The sequence below is a fragment of the Sander lucioperca genome, chromosome 20 (assembly GCF_008315115.2).
Source record: "Sander lucioperca isolate FBNREF2018 chromosome 20, SLUC_FBN_1.2, whole genome shotgun sequence".
Taxonomy (NCBI): Eukaryota; Metazoa; Chordata; class Actinopteri; order Perciformes; family Percidae; genus Sander; species Sander lucioperca.
The window spans coordinates 13,661,146-13,684,741 of record NC_050192.1 but is presented as its reverse complement, the minus strand read 5'-3'; the positions used below and the strand labels follow the sequence as shown (position 1 = coordinate 13,684,741).

At 42.4% G+C, this 23,596-nt stretch overlaps 1 protein-coding gene across 7 annotated transcripts in view; it reads left to right on the top strand.

Moving 5' to 3' along the window:
- The window catches only part of foxp2 (forkhead box P2), a 106,439-nt gene that overhangs the window by 15,097 nt on the left and 67,746 nt on the right, over positions 1-23,596 (top strand). The window contains exon 1 of one of the 7 annotated variants that reach the window (XM_035995864.1): positions 17,220-17,548. The exons of the other annotated variants lie outside the window; for them this stretch is intronic. The gene's annotated coding sequence lies outside the window, so the exon portion shown is untranslated. Of the gene's footprint in view, positions 1-17,219; positions 17,549-23,596 lie in introns of those variants that run through there. 7 annotated transcript variants of the gene reach the window in all.

The window sequence follows — 23,596 nt, the reverse complement described above, 5'->3', positions numbered from 1 at the left end:
ACATCTGTTAGTCGCCAATTTTGGTGCGCAACAGAGTCCTAATCTAAGTCTGGGTCTGACTGACGCCGGGTTCAGGCAGGACGCCAAAACTACCACTGCAGATTGGTTAACATGGGCACCAAAAGGAAACGGGCAGCGAGGATTCTCGCCACTCCCCCTCCTGTCTGAAACCTGTATTAGGCTTAAACAAATGGCTGAATCTCTCCCATTTTTCGAGCCATCTTGATGCACACTGCATTTCACCAGTCAACCTAGCGCAGGCAGCGTTGGTGGGAGGGGCCCCAGGCCAGATCCAGAATTTGTTAATGAGTGAGAGTTTTTTCCAGAATTCTTTTTTTACTTTTTATGTGGGAAAACCGTGTTAAACAAAATATTAATCATACCAGAGTATTTTTACATACTTTAAAACATGTCTGGAGTGGGACGTTAAAATTCCTTCAGATAATGCTATCCTCCACTGTAGCGCGCTCTCTCTCTCTCTCTCTCTCTCTCTCTCTCTCTCTCTCTCTCTCTCTCTCTCTCTCTCTCTCTCTCTCTCTCTCTCTCTCTCTCTCTCTCTTTCTCTTTTAAAGAAAATGTTTCAAATCAAACCACACGGTCACAGCTACTGAAAAAGCTTTTACTCCAGAGGCAACAAGCCAAGTCCTTTGTTCATAATGATCACTTGATCGCGGGCTGAAAAGGGATACAGGCGGCAGTGAAATCCTACAAGAGCTTGGAATCTGGCTTCCTCACCGCAAACCACAAGCCCAGACAGTGCAACTGTTACTACCTGGTTGGAGACGAAATGGGCAGAAAGCATCCCTGTATGTGTGTGGTGTGGAAAGCACACACACACACACACACACACACACACACACACACACACACACACACACACACACACACACACACACACACAGCATGCTCGATTTGGGTCATAGAGCTGACAGACAGTGGAATGTGAATGTGTGTATGTTGACAAACTCCACTGCACTCTGAATGGGGTTTGTGATTACACCTCATCATGCGTGCTGCATCGGTCCTGTCCCTGGCCCCCGATCCTTCTCCCTCTCTCTCTTCCCTTTCACTCCCTCTCTCTGCCCATTTCTTCCTCTCTCACCACACTGCCTCATGGGCAATCATGTGGTCACACTACCTGACTCCTTGCTGCTCAAGAGTGCAGTTGACAAAAACAGCCCGAGGCCCGTCATGTGGAAAAGATTCAGTTGGCACACAGCATACATTCTACCCCCCACCCTACAACTCCTCACTGTCTCCCACTAAGTAACTAAAGCACAAGGGTGTTTCCTTCCTCTGCTCACCTGTGAAGGGAAATAGCATGTCTTTCCTCCTGTCTGAGTGTGTGGGAGAGTGGGTATTTTTGTGGCCATGGCGCGTGGATGCCGCTTTAAACAGCCATGTGTGCACAAGTCCATAAGGGTATATGTGTGGGCTTTCGCCAAGCCGTCTCCCTCCCACACTCTGAGAGGTGCAGGCAGTTTCTCTTTGTCAGTTGAGTTGCACTCCTCATGTCATGTAACATAAAGCTGGCGGTCAGTGAGTGCTCTCAGCTGTCAGTCAGCTTGGTGGTCCTGGTCTGTCGAGCTGCTCACCTGTGTTTATTGGACAAGACCTGCTACTACCCAGGGAGAGCACCTTGTCTCCCTTTCGTTATTTTTCTTTCTCTCTCCCATGCTTTCACTTTGTTTTTGTCTATTTCCATCATTCTCTTTGTCCTTCTTCCTCACTCTTTCTCCCTGTCTCTCACCACAATATAGCTTTTTATTTAGCTTCTCTCTTTTTTCTTTTTTAAAATCCCCCGCTACCTTTCCTCCCAGTTCTTCTCCCCGCTGTCCTATGCAGTTTATTTTTGCTGGCTTTCTTCCCTGCTTCTCTATTTCTGCTATCCCTGCTGTCCGTTTTTTATTTTGTATTATTGTGGGACCTCTTTGTCAGTCCTTCGGTTTAAAGGCGTTCATCTCTGTTCATCTCTTCTCTGCACCTGGCTGAGCACACGCACGAGCATGCACACGCCGCCGCTAGACGACTGATTGAAACTTGTGTCTCAAAGTTGCTAATGTTCACTGAAGCATTATATTGTAGATAAAGTAAATAAACTAGGTTACCATGGGAGACATTTCTGGAATAGACTGCAGTGATCGGGCAGATGAGACACACACACACACACACACACACACACACACACACACGTAGCCTTGCGAGGCTTTCTCTCTTTCACATACACCCACATAAACAGGCACACATCAAGTAAATGGCTGAAAAGGAGTCAGTGGTGTTGAGGTATGAGCGGAGCATAGGGTGGGGAGATATTTTCTATGGCTCAGGAATTTCACAAGTTTAATGTTTTTTGAGGAGCTCTCTAGAAAAGTTGGATTCAAGGGCCTGCAGTCAAGGGTCGCTTATATTGTCAGTCCATAGCATACAGTCAGTATATAGTAACTTTATAATGCAAAGGTCATTTATTTTTTGCTATGTTAATTTCCCTGTGGCCATACTTAACCTGACCGCTTTAACAGATGTTGAAAGGTCTTTTAGGAAACGTTATTAACTTACCCACAGCCAAAGGTAGTCTCGATCATTTCAACTTCTTCCATTCACGTTCTCTTTACTCTGAACTTTGTAATATTACTTTTCTTTTTAGAAGTTCTTTCAAACCGTTGTCAGTCAGTTCAATTCAAATGGGTTTTGTTGGAAAGACTCATTAGCTAGGCTAGTTAGCATATTGCTTAAATGCAAGGGCTGACTCTTTGTGGCTACAGGGTTTTAAAGCGGCGTTCACTGAATGATCCCTCAGGTTAGAGTGCTCGCGAGGCAGTAAAGCCACACATCGAAAGGACACTGCATTCATATTTCCGCCTGGTATTATATAAAACTCCCTTGTATTCACCATGGTTCCATTCTGTGCAGTAAAGTGGTATAGGTGACATGGTAATACATTTGCATTGTGCTTGGTGATAAATACTCTACCAGGTCTTACTCACTCCGCTGCTTCCGAATGTGTCCGGACAGCGCCTGTATTGTCAAAGGCACTGGGGTCATTCAAAACTCAGTCTCCCTCCCTTCTGCCTTTTGTCAAATATTTCGGCGCGAGTGATAGTTTTCTCATTTATTTAGTGAATAGTTGGCGGGTGAAGAAGAAAGAGAGTTTTACATTATGGAAATGATGGAATGGGTTATAATCTCCCACATATTCATCACGGCAGACATTGGACCCTTGTGATACCGTCCTCCATTTGGCTATTGTTCCGGTTCTCTTTCCGCGTACTGTTCCCCTCAACGGGCAAAGCAGGCTTTAATCCTGTCGCTCTTTGGAATGACAATGTTTACTAGCTATCATTCAATAAGGAGCCAGGAGCATGACACACATCCCTCTGTCAGTAAATGCTGTGTGAATGTGCTCGAACCAGATACAAAAGAAAGGTATTGTTAGCCCTCTGAGGATAGGATGGAAGCATTAGGCTAGTTCGACAAAGTGATCTGGGTGCATGTTTTGTAACCTCCAAGACCTTTCGATCGTTATCGTTTTCGCCTGACTTCCCTGTCTCGCCCATACTTACTGTATACATTACATTAAAGTTATAAAAAAATAAGCCCTGAACAGGCCTTTGGATTTTGCCTGTCCATACAACAACACATTAACATGGCAATGTTGAGTAATTATTGCCTGTAAGTAGGGATTAGGGTTGTGGATGTTGACAGTAAATTGGCTTTCAAAGCGTGTGGATCAGACACATTCTTGCAAAGAGTGAAGGTGTCTGTATGTAACCTTCTTTCACATAACTCTTGTCATGTATTTACTGTTCACCAATAAATATGATCTTATTTTTTTCACTCACTTATCTCTTATTGTAAAGGACGCACAAGCGAGCTAATGAGATTTCTAAATATAAAAAAGAAGGAAAAAAAATCCAGGGAAGCTAAGATCTTTGTCTGGCTTTATTTTTCTCCGTTTTCTTTGCTCCCTCCAAATTGTTTTCCCTTCAAAGTCTTGACAGCATTTGGGATTAGTGCCATAGCTGCTAACAATCATTAGTGTGTTTTCACCATTGTGTCATGCACTGTTTTCTACCGTCACCACCTCCTGCATGTGTCTCCTCGCTTTCGTGCCGCGCAAGAAATGAAAAACAATCATCGCGACCTCCAGCGACCCCTCCTGACGCACAGACAGTTAAATGGTTTGTAAGACGTTTAATTACCAAATGGTATAATCGTTATTCATCTCATCATTAGATGTATGATATTAAGTGAATTGCCTCCCTTGGGTCCCTGTGTTTCACAGATCAATAGATTTAGATGGAGCTTGAAGGGGGTGGGGGAATGGGTGGGCAGTTAAAACACTTCTGAAGCCCCTGAAAAGAACACATGCATTGTTTGTGTGATGCACTGTGGTGACATTCCCTCATTTATTTATGAAATTAGCTTTTATATAGGTTTAATTATGCTAATGTCTATGTCTGCACCCAGGAATGGCAGTATGTCACTTTTTGTAATGGATTTACAGCTCCTGGGTTTATTTTGATGGTGGAAGGACATGAAACAATGGGCAAGGTTATGGCACCACAGACTTCCCATTGGCATAGTGCTTGCGTTTGCACTTTGGGACACTTTGTTGGTATCAAGCATTGTTTAAAGGCATTGTGAAGATTGCTAATGCAGCGTGTACACCTCTGAGGCCCGGTAGCCTGCAGCTTGATATCGCCTGTATTCCCAATGTGAATATGGCTGAGTGGTGATCGGGGACTTGCTGCACCACAAGCTGCTATTCACTGCAGCCGGCACTACTAGCCTGAGTTAATTGTCCATTATCTGCTATTATCTAAGCTCTACCCCTCTCTGTCTCTGTTATTCACTCTCACTCATGATTCTAGCCGCCACCACCAGTTTCACTCCCTCAATTTGCTGTATCTACTGCCTTTTCTCTCTCTCTACCTACTCTAGCAACCTTATACCAGTGTTGTAGCCAAGTCCTGGCAACTGAGTTCAAATAGTAATAATGATTCCCTTTGTTCCTGAGGTACCTTAAACAGGATTCTGAACATGAAGTCAGCAAAGCATCATGTTCATTTCTTGTCTTATCATCTCCCTACTTGATTGGGAGGTGCTTCTGTGTCTGATATTCCCATCCAGAGTAAAAGGTTTGAAGAATATCTTCTTGAAAAAATGTACAGAATGCATTTGAATTACAATTTTTAAAACGGTATGTTTAATAAGTATTGGATATCAGTGATCAAGACAAAGTCTCTTGTTTTGGATGAATAAATACTGTTAATTGACGTTTACAGAAGAAGAATCTTCTTCTCCTGCCTTTAGTTTGATAAGGTCGTAGATCAATCTGCTAAAGTGTTTGAGGAATCCTCAGAAATTTCACTTGATGGCACTGTTTTCCTTTTTGCTCCAGCTGAAGCAACAGGGCATGTTTTATGTATGCTGGGCACAATGTGAAAAGCCTGGCTGTGCCACAGATATGCATGTCTTTTCTTTCGCTTCCTGTCCCTGGGCACTGAAAAACATGTGGGAACACTGACAAACAATATGATCATGCATTATACAATTTTACAAATCATTACACTTTATATACCATGGTTAAAAAGATAGTACACATTGGCACAGTTACTGCACAGTAGTTCATACATTTTTTGTGTGTTTTGGAATATTTTCATTCTTTTTGCCTGATGCTTATTTTCCTTAAAATAAAAGTTGGAGGGTTTTTATTCTGAATCTTGAATCGTGCCTCCTTAAAACATGCAAAGTATATTTTATTGTAATTCTTTTAGAAAACTGTCACTATTCAGCAGTTTAAATTAATTAAATAGCATTCCTCCTGTGCTGCCAGGCGTTGCTTTAATAACTACATCAACATGATAAAAACTATAAGGCCTGGAGTGTTCCTGCAGTTCATTTCAGTCTCACACCTTCCTCTCAATAGACATGGGCCGGTTACCGGTTTCAAGGTATACCGAGGTTTGAAAAAGTCACGATTTCAAAACCACTAAAATTCATCTTAAGGTATGAGCTGTTTTTTATGAGTCTTTAAGGACAGAAAGTGCAGTTTAGAAATCCCTCTCCCTGCCAGTGTGCAGTGTGTTTCAAAATAAAATACATTGTGTTCAATGGAACCCAGACATTTAAAAAATAATACATTTATAGCTGTCACTGCAATACCGTGAAACCGTGATATTTTTGCTGAAGGTTATCATACTGTCAGAATCTCATACTGGCCCATGCCTACCTCTCATTTTAAAGGGCTTTATTGTTTGTTATAGTTTGGAGTTTAGAAATACAAATTACTAAAGCATTAAATTCATTTGAAAGGGAAAAATGGTTGCCCTTTGTCCATTACTCTCCCCGCTGTCTAACAGGGAGGGGGATTAAACTGAGTTTAAATAGAGGTTGGATGGATGGATTGGGGTGTGTAGGGTGGTGGGGGTCAAGATCATATTAAGTGCTCACAAAGCAAATGGCTCAGCATTAGGAAGTGTTGGTCTGGTGGCTCTGCCTCATGAGCAGCCTTTAAAGACGCAATATATCACAGTGGAAAAAAAACTAGAGCTTGTATTTCAGCATCGTGCGCATCATAAATAAAGGTGTGCCATGTATAATTGAGACTCGTGCATGGGGAACTCGGCTGGAGATGAGAAATGGAAATCTGTGTACTGGTAAATAGATAATCACACAAAAGTAATTGAGGTTTTCAAACCCCAATCTAGTCTGCCAGCAGGAGCTCGTTTGCATGTTAATCACGCCAGTGATTTCCCTTCATCACAGGGAAGTCCGTGCACACTTCCATAACCAGCTTTTAATTGCATTTAAAATGTCACAGAGGTGGAACACATGTAATTTAGCCAGAACTGTGTCCAAATTAATGGCTACTACTGAGACGCTCCATTGGACAGGGTTGGAAATGAGAGGCTGTCCATTGTTTGGGTCTTTATTAGAGATGCCTCCGTCTTCCAGTCTCTCCATGATAACATCTCTATAGCACCTTTTGAAGTGTATATCAAGACTTTAAAATGAAATCTGACAAGCATTTTGTGAACGACTTAACACTACAATAGATGCCAACTTCTTGCAAAATAAGCCAAATGGATGGACATTAAAAAAGGTGGAAAAAGAAACTTCAAAGGGAGAGACCACAAAGCCAAAGTGCTTGGTTTTAAATGGAGAAAGAAAGGGAGGAATAGTTAATTTCCTTTCATCACCAGGTGTTCTTTGGCGTATAAATTACCAAGATGATGTTTCCATAACACAGCTTAGGGCACTCCAGAGAGGGGAAACCTGCAAAACAGACCTATTTAATTTTTCATTGAGGTGGACCATCAGGAGCGATACGCCAATATTCCTCTTCCCCTTTTCCAGATGCCTTCTACACCACTGTATCTTACCAAAACCCAAGCCCCTCTTACTTGTATTTTTTTTTTAAATAGAAAAGATTCTGCCGAGACCTACATGAAAGGAAGGAACTGTTGAAATGTTAATTTTACCATCTGCTGTCGAGGCCTGCTACCTTTTTTTTTTTTGTGTGTGTGTGCATTTTCTTTTTTCCCCTTGCCTTCTTTAATTCCCAGTAGTTCTGTTCTGTTTCATGAATGTGCTGCTATTTTGGCTGTTTGAAGTCATGGGGTCTCTGCGAGCATGGCTTTGACTGGCTGGAAAATACAATGCCACATGGTGGCTGGTGGAGACTGTCCATTACTTTCCTGTTTTAAGCCCGGTCCCTCTCCTGGTAACCCTGTTTCTTATACCAGTCCCAAGGCTCCAGTTACGCTCCCATGCCCACCTCTAGTACAGTCTGTCAGTCTCTCTCGCTCGCTGACTTGGGCTTGCCCTTGCTCTCCCTCCTTCCTGAGTGTGCACGTCTTAAGGGACCTATTTAGTCTGTTTATCTTAATGCTGAGGATTTTAATCACTCGGTTACAAGACCCCTAGCACCTTTAGCTAATCAAAGTTTTTTCCCCCTCTCAGCACACATTATTGCTAGTTTTCCTGTAAGCTCAATAAACCCCAGCAAATCCAAGATAGAAATGCAATACTCAACAACTGTGTTTCTCCATCTCTGTTTCGTCCTGTCTACTCATCACAAAAGTTGACACTTTTAAAAGCAAAAGTATATTGCCAAGTTTGCTGTGAAGATTTTGCCAAATGGATAGATTCCATTGTGAGATTTGATAGTTGGCAATTAGGGTGAGACATCCTGTGTGCAGAGTTGCTTAGCATTTTCCTTGGCCGGGACCAGATTGTTTAGTCTGCTCTCATTGTGAGCTGTTTCTGAGCTGCAGTTGACGGTTGTTTGCAGAGCGCTGGGGGAAAATGTGAGAGGGGCCAGTGCCTTTCTCTATTTATTTATTTTCCCCGTCCTTGGAGCTGGAATCTGATTTGTGTTCATGTTTCTCTATTCTCTCTGAGCGGTTTTTAAGTGTGGCTGCTGAAATCTAGACTCTGTATGACCTCACTGCACGGCCTGTGTTTCATTAATGACCAGCCCTGTGGTTTGGGGAGAGGAATATTTTTCATATGACACCGCTTTGCATTAGCGTGGAGCGGCAGCTGCACAACCACAAAACCATCCAATTTTGTGGCTTTGAAAGGTGTGAAAAGTTCAGCTCCCTATAGCAAGCATTGCATTTATAATTATAGTCAGTGTATGCAAAAGTGCACGTATATGTGTCAAGGAGCGGAACTACTGAAGACTTGTAAAAAAAGAAGAAAAAAAAGTCACCTGCTAATGAAACATTTGTCTTTCATTCTCCTTGGCAACTCGTGAAGTAAATAGTGGAGATATGTTTAAGAGTGAGACGTTTACACACATGACATGCTACGTGCCTAAGAGAAGCCACCTAAAATAACAAGCAGAAATTCAAAGTGGAGTAAGTAGCATTTTGACAGCTTGATTCATTTGTAATAAATATTTAATTTCAACATGGTTTTATACTGTTCGGACCCTAAGAGTCCCTAATAGAAGCAAGTCTTTTAAGTCTTTTTTTTTCAAGTGCCACATCTGGCATAAGAGGTATTTTTTCGCAGATTGATTGATTTCCCAGCCTTTGGTGGAAGCGACTCACGCAAGCCACACAGCAATTGACTAAGAAGCATGCAACAATTCACAGACACAAGTAGCAAGCTGCTGCACCCCTCCCCTCCAAAAAAAAAAAAAAAAAAAAAACCAGACACTAGACTACTGTAACTCTGTTTTGTACCTTGCAGGATATTGAATATCCAAAAGGAAACCTCGGATTTGTCCCGTCCCAAAACAAAGAGCCCTTGTGCTGCCGCCCTCCTCTTTTCTTTCCTTCTCACTTTAAAACCAAACTGGTACTATCAAGATCATAATCACAACAAACACAACTTCTTTGAATACACAAGAAAGCATGTGTACATTTCCAGACAATTCTAGCCATTCGTCATGGTGCAATCCCATAGACCTGGCAGCATTAAGTGTTGTGTTGTCAGCTTGAAGGCAGGAGGGGCAATAGGGAGAGATTGAGGTTAGTCACCAAGGCTCAGGGAGAGTTTACAAAAGAAAAGATTACCTAATAGTCTTGCTATGCATTTGAAGTAGAGCCTGCTGTTTGTTTGGGGAGGTTCGGGGCTGGATGTGCAGGGAGTTGGTGATGGGTACTTTTAAGCTGTCAGAAACATCCCCTTTGCCATTCGTCTTCCGAAATAGACGGCAACTGGCTTCGACGGGGGCAAAAGGCAATACAGAGAGAAAGTTAATGATGTTTCGCAAAGTGGTGAAAATGTTGCCTCCAAGTATAATTGGGTGCCTTTGTGTAAATTAAAAGTCAGCCATGATGATAGCTTGACAAGTGTTTTAAGCCACTGATGCACGCTCCACACACTATTTTTGGGGCCTCGTATTGTGACATCTCTAATGAGTCTGCTTTCCACTTATATGTGTTTGTAAACAACAGTCTTGCAGGTTGTCACTGAGAATAAAGTTCTATATTTTGCTCTTGGCAGAAATGTATTCATATTCACAGCACAAACATCATCAACCAGCTGTAAACTACTTAATTACATGCCAAGACTGCATTAAACATATTGAAACATGGATACTTGTGTGCATCTGCAAGTAATTTATTTGATTTGCTATATAATTTTTCTTAGATTAAGCTCATTAAGAGAACACATTCAACCATAGTGTTGGAAAGGTACACCAATTTCTTGATAAAAGGTTGTGATCCATGCAGCATACTGTGAATATTTCACTAGATTAATCAATTTTGTGAACAATACACTTTTTCTTATTTCAATTTCCTGAAGCAATTTGTGGACAGTATAAGCCAAGCCACTCTGTTGATAACTTTTAAAAATGGCGTCGGCTGAATTTTCTTTTTTTTTAATTCCATAAATTGCAGTCTTTCCTGTGATTTTGAACAAACAGTTACAACTCTTGATTCTCTGAAATCCTTGCCAGCCTTTTTCTGTTTTGATAAATTGTACTTCTAGGCCTATTTTCAAAGGCATGAGCGATTGCTTTTTTGCCACTCAGAGCACTGAACCTGGACAGCTTTTAAAGGTAGTGAGTAGGTATGATAAGTGGCTCAATCCTTGTACTAAAGCATTTTTACTGAAGGTTTAATAGCTACTGTATAATGAATTATAATGTATTCTCTCCAATTGCAAATTTCCTTTAATATAGCTCTTCTGCTGTAGCAAAAAAGCCCATCAGAATATTATTGTGACCAGCTTTTTAAGAATACAAATCAATTGCATGATTTTAAGTAGTTAGATTCATACTTTTGAGGCAAATTTCCCCCAATGCCAAATGGAATGGTGCTTGTATAACCGGAATAGCTAACCAATTCAAGTAGTGACATCATGGTCAGCTCCAAGTCAACTGTATGTTTTAGTATAAAATACAATCGTTCATCCGAACATTTCAGCCTAGTTTAAACTCATTGAAAAGCAGTAGGCTTATGAATCATCTTGCTGTTCCAATTTAATGGAACCTTTCAATGACAGCATGTACCAGCACATCATCAAAGTGAAACTTCTAAAGTTCCGCTTAACTTGTTGCTGAAATAGTTTCTCGTTTTCAAGAAAATTGCAGCGCGCCAAGACCCAAGAAGTGTATCAGGGAATCTTCCCTGACGGAAAAATTGCCACTTGCATACTTGTCTTTGACCAAAGAGAAGCCCTCACCTACTCCAGGGGAACATGTGCTGTTTAGGAAGATATAAAGGAGTAATTTTATTACTCGGTACATCTCCCCTCAGAAGCCATTTCATTTCTCCTTTCAGCCTCCACAGAAGCCTTTATTTGATCTCATATTCCAGAGTATGACTGCCTCAAACCAGTCGGACTCCATTTATTTTCATTTGGAAAACACATTTAGTGTTGGAGGGGTGGCAGTGGATGGAAGTAGAGAGCAGGGTGTTCGGATGTGGAAGGGACTGAGGGAAGTTACTCTATCACATGCTAATGTCCTCCTGCAGGGATTTTTTCCGCTGTGCCTGATTGTTGGGAGCCAAACCTTATATTTCATTCTCCCAATTTGATCAGTGTGACTTTCTTTGGTGTAATCAAGAAAAATCTTTCAAATACATTCACTTCAAGTTTTCTCCTTCTCACAAAAACTTCCTTGCAAATAACTCTTAACTTTGCATCCATACAGTGAAATTGATACAGCTGGATACCCTTTACTCAGTGCTTTGAAACTGCAGATCATTGGAAAAGTGTGCCATTTATTAGACACCCCACTTAGGCAGCCCAGATGTAGCTGGTCACTTGAGAGGGAGACGTCCTCATAAACTCTGAGACTTTAGAGTGGGCACAACACCCAACTGTAGAGTCCAAATTAACGCCCCCACACACACCCTTCCTTAGACTCCACATCTTTGGCTATTTAACAAATCCTGTAACAGTGCAGCTGTCTGGAGGAGCCAAAACTGTATAATAAGTTTCCTAAAGATCTTTCTCCCTCTCTCTCCTATTTATCAGTGTCTTTGTCGGTCTCTCTGTCTGTGCCTGCAGCACCTATATCCTCTGCAGCCCGTGTCTGGTGACAGCGCAATGAAAACATTTTTGTGAAAGTGTCGTTTCAGTGCTCCGGAAGTCGCACTCAGCTAAATAGTTCCTTCTTTATGTCTTGTCTGTCTCTCTGTTTTTCTTCTTCTTTTTTTTTTTTGGTGGAGGCGGGATGGGGTGGGGGGTGGGGGGGTGATATTGTAGCCTCCACTGGGCTCAGTTCCACACAATGAATTACCTCCAGATGTAATTCCTATCCCCCGCCTTATGCCCTCAAATTAGTGGCTAGTAAAAATTAGGTTTGAATTAGCCGCAGTGTGGAGAATAGAAGAGTTTGAAATTTCCATATAATCAGTTTATTATTCTTTGCTGGAATGCCGTTTTCCTGAATTAATTTGATCAGGTTTTTTTTTTTAGGTGTTATCGGTGTCGAGTTGAATGGTGTTTTAGTCATGAATGGATAGCCAATGTGTCACCAGTAAGTCAGAGGTAATCAGAGGACTCTGAAGTCCACTCTCCAGCAGAACGCTCCATGCATCAATAGCTTCTGGAGATCATTCCCAAACTTTTCTCCATTATCTAATTCACGGTCGGTGTTTCATTTTTCTGTCATCCCGCATGGAAGTATTTTTCATTGCTACTTGCAAACACATTGACAGGATTCCTTTGACCTGAGATCGCGGTTGTTGCATAGCATATACAGGTGTTGTGCTCTTTTGACTGCTAGTGGAGCTTGTCTTGCTGCCATTCAACTGTGTAGCCATGGTTCTGGGAAAGATAATGTCTTTGGCAGAGCTGAAGCTGTGGGATTCTCAGACACTACAGATCACTGTCATAACTGGGTTTCAGATGAATCGCTAACAGGAAATCTGAATGTGTGAAACAACAATTGTATCTCACTTTTTTTATCTGTTCCTTCATCTTGATGACATCAGTGGCCAGGAACATAACAAAAAAACTCAGTAGCATGTAGTTTTTCTGTGAGAAGGAATTAATTTGAACTGCAGCCACCTACTGCATGATATCTACTACTGTGAAAAAGGGGGAAGTTGCCATGCTCTGCTCTTTCATCTAATTCCAATCTGCTGTATAACAGGTAAACTGCTGTGAGCCGCACTTGCTTGTTTAAATTTACCCTGCTCAGCCGAGCCTTTGATTTCAGCAACTCGTTTAATTCAAATATGCTTTTGAAGAAAAGCTATTTTTTTTTTAGGAAGGGGGGAGTAGGGCATCGGAGGCAGCTGTGATGGTGGGAAAATAAGAGGAGGCGCAGGAGGGCCAATTTAACGTGGAGTGTCTGTCGCTAGTCTACCAGCTCCTTCGTTTCAAGAGGCCCGGTCAGCTTGAACTGTCTGACTTCTGTCATTTCGATCTCTTTTTATTTTTCTGCTGTAATGTATACTTTAATTCCCGCCCGCCTGCTGTCTGTGTGTAGCAGCGGCGTCTGCAGAAGCAGCTGGAGGGGAGGTGCAGGTATCATTAAGCCTTGGAGAGGCACCAGCGGAACGCTGCTGAGTGCTATACGTGGCTCCTTGCAGCGCATGTTGATATTTCTGGGCCCAGTGAATGTACAGCCTGGTTTATTTTCAATAGGAACCCGAGGCCGGGCTTGGCCAGAGCCCCGGCTGCTTACTCGGGCTGTTGATATTGAGTCAAGCAAACACTCTCTCAGGGATGTCCTGTTGGGCACTCAGCCAAAGTCGCAAATGGAAGTCACATGTGGAGACTCCCAAGGCAATGAGGCCTCAATTCACACCCATCGCCGCTACTTTTATTTTTCCTTATATAAGTTTTATTTGTATATGTATATTTTATACTTGTATATATAGTTATTTTGTAGACCAGATCACCAAGCCTTACATTTGTCTTATTCACTGCTTTAGAAATGGTATGTTTCTGAGAAGAACTGCAATTTTCAAACAACAAACAAAACAGAATCACCATATTTATTATTGTGATTGCAGTAATCAGGCCCCTCTTTATCTTTTTTTTTTTTATTATTCACTGCTCTCATTTTTTTTGCAGTGAAATACATATGCAAATATATTTGGACATTGTCATTATCAGCCACTTAATAGGCATTTCATTAGGGATTTTCTGAATGCACGGTGCAGGGCAAGTTGCCATGGATACCCTGGTGCTTAAGTACAGTATATTAAAATGGTGCTGCCTTTCAACCACTTATATAATCACCGGTCCGTAATGGTCTCTGCTCTCTGGCCATAAGCAACATATCATGTGATCAACATTGCCCAGGACTAAAAAGAGCCCTACCCCCTCATTATGCCTTATTTGGCTTTTTATTTATTTATCTGTAGGCAGGACTAAGTGGCTCATGAATTGTGCTTGTGGAACATTTGTGTGGCAACTAATGAATGGTGCTGATGTGTGTGCTCTATGCCATGTGTGTGGTGTTTTGCTCTTTGGATTCAGTGGTTATCACTGTGTGGGAGTTTTTAAGGGCAGTTGAGCATATTTTAACAGACAGTAAAATCACTTCATTTTGTCTGACTAGCTCTTAAATGTGAGAATGGACGAGGGAGGAGGAAAGTCAAATGGATAACCTTCCAATGCATCATTGATGCTCTTGGCACTTGGGCTTCAATAAAAACAACACTCAGTCAGAGAAAAGCCACAGTCTTTGTCTCCCTGCGCCATTCTCTTTGTCTTTTGTCCTCATTCCACTTGTGTATATTTAAAAGGTCATGCATGCTTTTAATTTAAACACGTACAAAGTGTATTTCTATTCTAAATTTCACTCATTTCTATCACTAGCGTGCACGTTTCCATCTAATAGTTGTTAAAGGCTTAATAAGGAGTGATTCACATGGCTGAAGGCTGGGCTGCTTCTGACTGACGAGCCTCATGGCTCTTCGTACCACTGAAGTGATGGTGGCAGAAGTGACGAGGGAAACCTGTTATGGGCGCTTGACTTTGTCAAATGCACCAGAGGCAATGCACTTAACGGTGGCTTTAATTGAAAATTAATAGTTAGTGGTAGTGTGTGTGTGTGTGTGTGTGTGTGTGTGTGTGTGTGTGTGTGTGTGTAAACTGTGAAAATGATAGCAGTGCCGGGAGAAGGGAAGCAACATCCGTCGCCATCGTTGTCGCTGCGTTGCACTGCATCACAGATCCACTGCTCCCCCACTGCTGCTGCTCCTGCCAGGGTTGGTAACCAGCTGCTGCCACCCTCACCCCTCCCCACTGTACCCATTACACACGTCTATCTGTCTTTCTCCTTTCCCTGTTCTGCTGCCACCACATCAGGACGCTGGTGGGCCTGTTTGTCTCCGTTGACCTTGGCAGCGGAAAGCACTGGAAGAAGAGACGTAGGGAATAAATACCTGAAGGGAGGAGGCGCACAATTGTCACAGATGTGTAGAAATAGGCATAGCACTCCCCCTAGTGAAGTGAATGTTTCTAAGGCCAGGGGCCTCTTGTTTGTCTTTTCCAGTGAGGCACTCTGAGTAGTTTATTAAAGGGGCTAAAGGAGCTTTCTATCCTGAAGCCCTTATCGCTGAAAGAGAAATGGGGAAATTACTGGCATAATGTGGATGCTTAGAGCAATTAACAGCAGTTGTTTTATGTTAGCCCCCTTTGCCTCTCTCTGTCACTGTTTTTTTTTCTCTCTTGCTTGCTTTTGCACTCTTGTCATCCCCTCTCTCTATTTCTCTCACTTGCTTCAACTCCCGCTGTCTCTCTCACTCTGCCATGATTGTTTAGTGTTTACCCTCCCTGCCTCAGAGCTCAGGGAGTTGACACTAATGAAAATGCTACATCTTTTGGTCTGTGTTGGTCTCTAAATAATGATATCATACGGCTGAAATATGCTCCAGCGGAGCCTGGGAGATAATGTGCTATTCAGAGCCTGTTAAATCATGCCAGTGCACCGCTCAGAGCTGCAAGTTCAAGTGGTTTTTACCCCACGCTAGGGGCTACATCTTTTCCTAAATAAATCTGTCATAGTTGCCCTGGGTGCCTCTCTTTAAAACATAAAAGTTCTTGCACTCTCAATAACCTCTTACTGTTGCTGCCTGTATGCCTGCATGTGTGTGTCTGTTAGTGTATATCTCTGAATTCAATTTTGGAGTTGCATCTCTGCCAGATTTAGTTGTGTGTTTGTATTTGATTCTATGTATATGGCACAAACTTATGTCGGCAGAAAAAAAAAGAGTCCCTTCTTGTATTAAATCTCTCAGGCCCATGTGGCAGAGCGAGCTGGTGGCAGATGGACTGGCTTTCTGCATCTGTTGTGTGCAGACTGGGGGCTTTGTACTCCTCTCTCCTGGGGAAGACCGAGCCTTTCTTCTTGCCAGTAGATTCCTGTCTGTTGGAGCGACTAAGAAAAACATCTGTGGCATGCAAGGGAGAGAGAGAGGGGAGGAAAGGAGAAAGAGAGAGAGAATAACAAAATTGACAAAAGGATTGGCAAACACCATTAGCCCTAAATGTTCCAGCTCATTGCCTGTTTTACATTGTTTACTGTAGGGGAAACATGTTGATACATCATATTAAAGCACATCTGAGCCCAGCCCGGCTTAATTCAGCTCGCTTCAGGTTTTGGTCGGCTTCTTTAGCAGGCAGTGGGGGCCGGCTGTTTTGCGGTCCCAGTTAGAGATACTGAACTAATTCATTAGGAGAAACTTGTTCAAATAACTGAATCCTCATGTAAGACATCTGCGCAGACACGTTTGCCTTTTATCAAGTGGTAAACCAAGCTTAAAAAACTGTGGCTGAGGGTGAAAGCTGTGAAATGTTTGTCAGCTTGTATGTTTCACTTCTTTTTTTTTTAAATAAGATATTTAAACCCTCCCCATAGACTTAGTCTGACCTGGCGTATTGTTTCATGCTTAAAAAGTTATTTAGAGTGTAGACAGTGGTGGTAGCATATTGGCAAAAGACTCTCAAAAAGCATCATCTTAGTATTTTGTCAAGAAAAAGTGAGGGAGCATTCGGCATGTGGAGGTCTCCCGAGTTCTAAACCTTTGTGGTCTCCCTCCCCTTTCAGATTCCTCTACAAAACGCCTATTCTGAACCCCCCTTATACACACACACACACACACACACACACACACACACACACACACACACACACACACACACACAGTTACACCCCCCTCACCATTCCTTTGCCAACTCTCGCCACCCTCGGCCCCCACCTCTCCGCTCCCCGCAACCAGCCCCCGTACCCCACCGATCAAGCCACTGGTTTTTGTATACTATTGGTCCTCAGGCGTCAAAACAATCCAGTGGGGCTGCCTCACTTGTTTTAATTAGGCAGCACTGAAACGGCAACTGTCTCTCAGACGTGACCAGGCAGAGGTGCTCTCCCCTCGCACTACTGTAAATACCGCTGTAAATACTTCTCTGCTGATGTCTTTGACAGTAAGCGTCAGCTAGCTTCTCTTTACTTTTTTCCACCTTTTCTTCCCCACTTTTGATGCTCTGATTTCTACTAGTGGCATTTTCCCCCTCTCTTCTTTTTTGATACACATTAATGCTTCCAGGCTTCTGAGAATACTTCTTCAAATGCTTTTTACCGGAGCGAGTGGATTTCTCACTTATTGTTTTAAAGGTAGGTCATTTTATCTGTCACTCTCTCCCTCTCTCTTTTGCTGTCTATTTATGACTTTGTTTGGATGTGTACTTGTGGTACCGTAGCACTGCTTTGTGATAGCATGTTACTTGGTAACGCATGGATGTGATATGGCTAATTGTTTTTAAGAGCCCTATACACTCTTTGCCAGAGCACGGTGTGGAGGCTACCGACTGCCGCTGAGCCCTTCACTAATCCCATTCAGACTCTTTACATCTACACATGCACACACACACACACACACACACACACACACACACACACACACACACACACACACCCCACACACACACAATTTGACATGCACACAATCAGAGCTGAAAAGAAAATCACTGAACTGTGCTAGAATAAAGCCAGACACACATACCTTAGCGCAAACTCACATCTCGCCGCGGCGTCCTCCAGCCCTTCGTCTGTCTCTGTTTCCCTCTCATCTTAGCGATGCCGGGTACATAGAGCAGAGTAAAGAGCCAGTCGGGCAGGTTGTCTGTAAGAGTGTGTGTGTGTGTGTGTGTGTGTGTGTGTGTGTGTACTTTCACAAGAGAGAGAGAGAGAGAGAGAAACAGAGAGTGTTCAGAGAAGCAGATTTGCGATTAGAGCAAAAGCAGCGCGAGCTGCCCGGTAAGCATGCAGCCGATGTGCAAGGGGAGAGGCGGCGAGCATCCTGCAAGTAGTCACAGCCCTTCCCGTGTGAAGATCCCCTCACACACACTCTCATTCACACACAGGATCCACCCACACACACAGTCTACTTTACGCAGACACACATGCTCTTACACATATGCACCCAAATGCACAGAATTTTTCTTTTTTCTTTATACTTGTAAAAAGTAAGTTAATATAAATAAATATGATCAGATTTGAAGGTCATTCCCTAAATTAAATGGCAGGAAAATAGAGATCTAACTAATAATTGCCTTGTCTACCACTTTCAATAAAATGGGGAATGAAATGATTTGTAGTGTTTTCCAGTAATTGTGATATATTTCATCAGCGGCAGGCATAAGAAATGATGGTGTAATTATTTCCAGTGTAGAGAGAAAAAGAAGCCACCGTGTCTCTGTCATAAATTTCCATTTTGTACACTACCCCCCCCCCCCCCCTTTCATTCACACTCATGCTCACACACATACACACTCTCTCACTCACACACACACACACACACACACACTCTCTCCCTCTGCTGTCCCCTCTCCCACTCTTTTCCTTCTTTCCCCCAACTCTAGCCTTTCCTATCAGGCCTGCATGTCCGACCCGCACAGGGGGCCCCGGTCGATAATTGCCCCGGTGACAACTGGAAATGATAGAATAATTGTCAGGAGAAGCGTCTGGGCTTTCTTTTTTTTTAATGGGGCGAGGGTGATTTAAGTATGCATGAATGGCACGGTGGTGGTGAGGTGGCGAGTGAGGGAGAGCAGAGGAGAGAGAGGGAGCGGGGGGATCTGGGGCGGGGGCTGGGTGGTGGCTGGGGTGGCTGTCTTGTTTATGATGCCATCCCCCATAAACACAGCTGAAGTGATGACACAGATAGTGTTGCCTCTCCACGGGGTGACACCAGTCGACTTGCGGCCGTTGCTGCTAGACACCCTCGGCGGTGGCAGAGGCAAGCACTCTGTTCCCTGGTCAAGCTCTCTGGCACTCCTCACCTTCAGGTAAAAAAAAAAAAAAAAAAAAAGTCAGGCAGACTCTGTCCATCCATCCATCTATCATCCATCCATCCATCCACCCATCAATCCTCTGTCATCCGTAGTCGACTCCAACCTCTTGGCTGTGTTTAACGGTTGTGTTTTATCGCCGGGCTGTGTCTCCTGCCTTCCCCGCTGGTCGTCACACTGTGTAACTGTGCAGCCTTGGTCTGCGGGCTCTGTTAATCTACTGCTTAATTAGTGCTGATGAATGGCTCAGTGTGTGTGTGTGTGTGTGTGTGTGTGTGTGTGTGTGTGTGTGTGTGTGTGTGTACAAGTGAGTCTGTGCACTGATGTGGCTTTGTGTTTGTGTGTTTGTATGAGTGTATGCATGTGTGAACTCACTTGCTGTGGTATTTTGTGCTCTTTTCGGGTGTTGCTACTTGCTTTCTATGCTAATCATTGATCATTAAAATCAAGAGGACAGAGATTCACTACTACGGTTAAACATAATCAAAGGGCACATCCACTGTATAACCTTTCATAAGCTAATAACAATCCAATATTAATCAGATGCAGATGTGTGTTTTGAGAGGGCAAAGCTTTTACTTGAAGTTTGACTTATTTGTTTTTCTCCTATCTCTCTCTATCTTGGTGTAGAAAAAGAATCTTTGGAACAGATGTAGTTTGAAGAGGAGAGAGGTCACAAGACTGATAATCGGTGAAGCACTAATTATCTTTATCAAAGACAAGTGGGATAATTTGTTTACTTAAATATTGATGAGGGTGAGCAAGGCATGGTATTGGGCTATTGTGGGCATATTATTAACATTTCATAGGGCTTTGTGCAGGAATGCGAAAGGGACTCCTCTTCATAATTTAATACCCTAATGCATAATGAGCTATGTGATTAGTTCACATGGAGAATTGGCCAAACTCCATTTTGAAGGCAGATAATTTACATTGTTCTCCAGAGTCTGACATATAATAGGTTATTTAGCGCAATAAAATTAAATGCTACACATTTTATATTTCAGCTTACAAATCCCCCTGGCAATATTTCGTTTTGAGTCTTCTTTTTCTGTTTTTTTTTCTCACTTCTTTCCACGTCTGTCCTCATTTTGTAAAAAAGCCGAAGAGGGAACTGAATTGTAAAATTGTTTAACTAAAACACATGTTTACCTACATGTTTTATTTAGAATGCACACTGGCCAATTAACACTGTTCATTAGCAGAGTCGCGTTATTTGTTTTGAAAGTTTAACCAATCACTTTGTTATGCTAATTGTGATGTAATTTAATTTGAGTTCCCGTAATGATGATGCCGCTATTATCCACATAAATGATGCAGTTAAGCAGCACGGCCTCATTTGCATGTGCTTGAAGGGAGAGAGGCTGAAAGGAGCCAGCTCCCGTATCACTCTGCTTTAATTTTCCAGCTCTGTTCACTCCTGCCCTATGGGTCTTCCTGGCCTGTCGCTGGCTACTGATGATCAGCACTTTTATCTGAATTCTTTTTTAATGACAGAGGCCTTTATTTGTCTGCTAACAGATTCCTAAAACTGCAGTGTAGAGACATTAAATAATGGAAATATGAGACTATTAAAAAATGCAAATGATTATTTATTAGTCAATGTATCAAACAGTAAGTGTAAAGTTGATTTGTGTGCCCCCACCACACACAGATGCATGCCCCTTCACATTTTCATTGGGTCTGTTTTGGATTGTTGAGGGGGGGGGGAGTGGCTTCTTGAATTTAATATTTCCAAATCACAGTGGTGCTTTGTTGGCAAGGGCTTTTTAATTTTTTAATCTGTTGATTCCATCATCATCTTTGGCATGGACGTTATTCAGATGTGACTTGTATAGCCGGGTGTGTTTTCAAAACGGAGAGGTGCAGCTGAGCTGTCAGGCAGTACACACTGTCAACCAGTCTCTGCATATTTTTGTAAAATCAATTTCTTAATCCTAAGAGGAGCAAGGCGATCCTTTCTTCTGAGCAGTTTTAAAGTCCCCAACCGGGCATGGAGAAAGTGTGACTAAGCCGGTGTTAAAGACTGCCCATTATCTATTTTGTCGTGGGTTAGACTTTGGTAATTTTCCTGTGGAAAGATTATTTTTCTCCTGACCAGGCCCCCCCCCCCCCCGTTATGCTCCTAATTGGTTACATAAATCTTGTCTGGTATGAATGAGGAATGTTGCGGTGTTGTCAACTGCAATCTTCACCCTTATTTACCAATTCATTAAGATCTATCGATGCAGGACTGCTGAGGGGGAATGACAACATAAATCAGAGCTGGAGACATAATGGCCCTAATCAACCAGAAATAACTGGAAACGTCACAATGAGCTATGTCTCTGTAGCTGTGCCGGCCGTGGCTTGCTCCCTGCGCCTGTCTGCTGGATCTGCCGCGCTGTGGGGAGGACCGGAGAGTCAGGCCATCCAACTGTCATTAGTTCCTCCGATTTTTCTCCCCTCGACAAGGCACCAGACCAGTGTAAAGAATTTGTCCATTTTCTCCTTTTTGTTTTCCAACTCTTGCTCCATGTCAAAGCAGCTCAGTCCTGATCGTTCAGGTGGAGAATAAAAGGTCTTTTCTGAGTGGAATACTTCCACGCATGAGGTCTATAAATACAGTGAGGTCGGAAGTACCCTGCATTCACCGGCGCACCTCCTCTACTCTTGGTAAAGATGATTGGACGAGACAATAAGGCCTCCCCTCTTTATAGGTCAATTAGCCCTGATTAGGTGGGCCGAGTTAATTAATGGAATTGGCAAATATGCAAATGAGTGCCGACTGATCAGCTTTCGTCACTGTCTTCCTCTGCCACAGCGACGGGGCTGCCTCCTGCTTCAGCAGAATGAGGTGCCTGATGGGTAACGTGTAAATGATATGGGACGAGCCTAAATGCAGGAGAGAACTAGTTTCTCTCCTCCTCTTTTACTCTTTCTGCGAGGGGTGTGCTGCGCTACAGCAATATATTTAAGAAGTATGCATTTATTGCTGCAGTGGTGTTTTTTGTCGGAAAAGGAAATTGATAAACTGTAAATTATATTTCCTCTTATAATATTTCTCCACTTTTTTACTGAGTGATTCATTGTTGATTTTAATTTAACATTTTCATGTTAGCCTACCATACCCTTTTTTTTATTATTATTATTATTAGTAATTGGCTAGCCCATGTACAATAACTGTTTTGCCATTGTCATTTTTCAGAGCTGGTTGTATTCATATAAAATGAATTTGTATTAACATACTATCATGCACACTATTCATGAGTGCCTCTTGCATTTGATTCATGAAGACATTGTGCAAGACCGTACAATTGAACACGCACTTCACACCCTTTCCTCTGGTTTTCTTTGTCATTTTTTTGCTTTTCTGTACTCCACAAACACTGACTCTGACACACACTCACACTCCATTCAGGGACACTTACACACTCTGGCAAATAGTCTGTCTTTTATCTTATTCTGTCTCATCTCCTTATTGTAAATAGAAGAGAATTAAGTTCTGAACATTCTTGACTGAATGTCTCCTATCACAGAACTACGATTTATTGTCAGCTCAAATGAAGAATTGAAATATGACTGAGGCTTTCTCAATGTAGGGCTCATTGGACAGGAGATAACCACATTTGATTCTGTTGCTTTGAATAATGTTAATCCCGGAAAAAGCAAAGTCCATTATTCATATTCATCTCTTTTCATTTGTCCCCACTCCTGATTTTGTAAATATGATTTCTTCAGCCCCCTTTTTTCCAAAGCAATCTTCATTCACCGGTGAAACACTTTTGAAATTCCTCTATCTGAGAGAAGAAACCATTACCATACCCAGGTTTATAAGAAGTAGTCATTAATGCTCCTTTATGGTGGCCCTTTAGTGCCAAAAAGGAAGCTTTTAATTCTAAGGCACGGCAGCCTGGCTTGCCTTACTTAATCCGGGGGACTGGGTTTTGTCGAACGTAGCTCTCCAAGTGGTCGTTTTTCCATCTGCGACTCCAAACTCACAGCTTGTAGCTGAAGGCTGTAATAAACTGCTTGTGGTCTCCCTCTGCAGTGACTACTTGCAACCAAGAAAAAAAATACAGTGCACACCCAAGTACAAATAAGCATGTGATCATAATTAAAGATTCTTTGAAGGCATTGATTTATGCTATGCCTTGCAGACATTTATGCAATCTGATTAAGTTATTTTAAACTTCTTTGCTCTCCATTATTTGGTCTTAGATTACATTTATCATTTTGAAATGCAGTGGGTTTTAAGGACCAATTTTTTAGTCAGCACATATGTGGCATTTTGATTTATTAAGCAATCTGAAGTGTTGAATATGTGAGCCCTTGCCCTTGCCCAGTTACTTCTTTATTTTGTATGCATAGTAACTTATGGCAATGATGAATT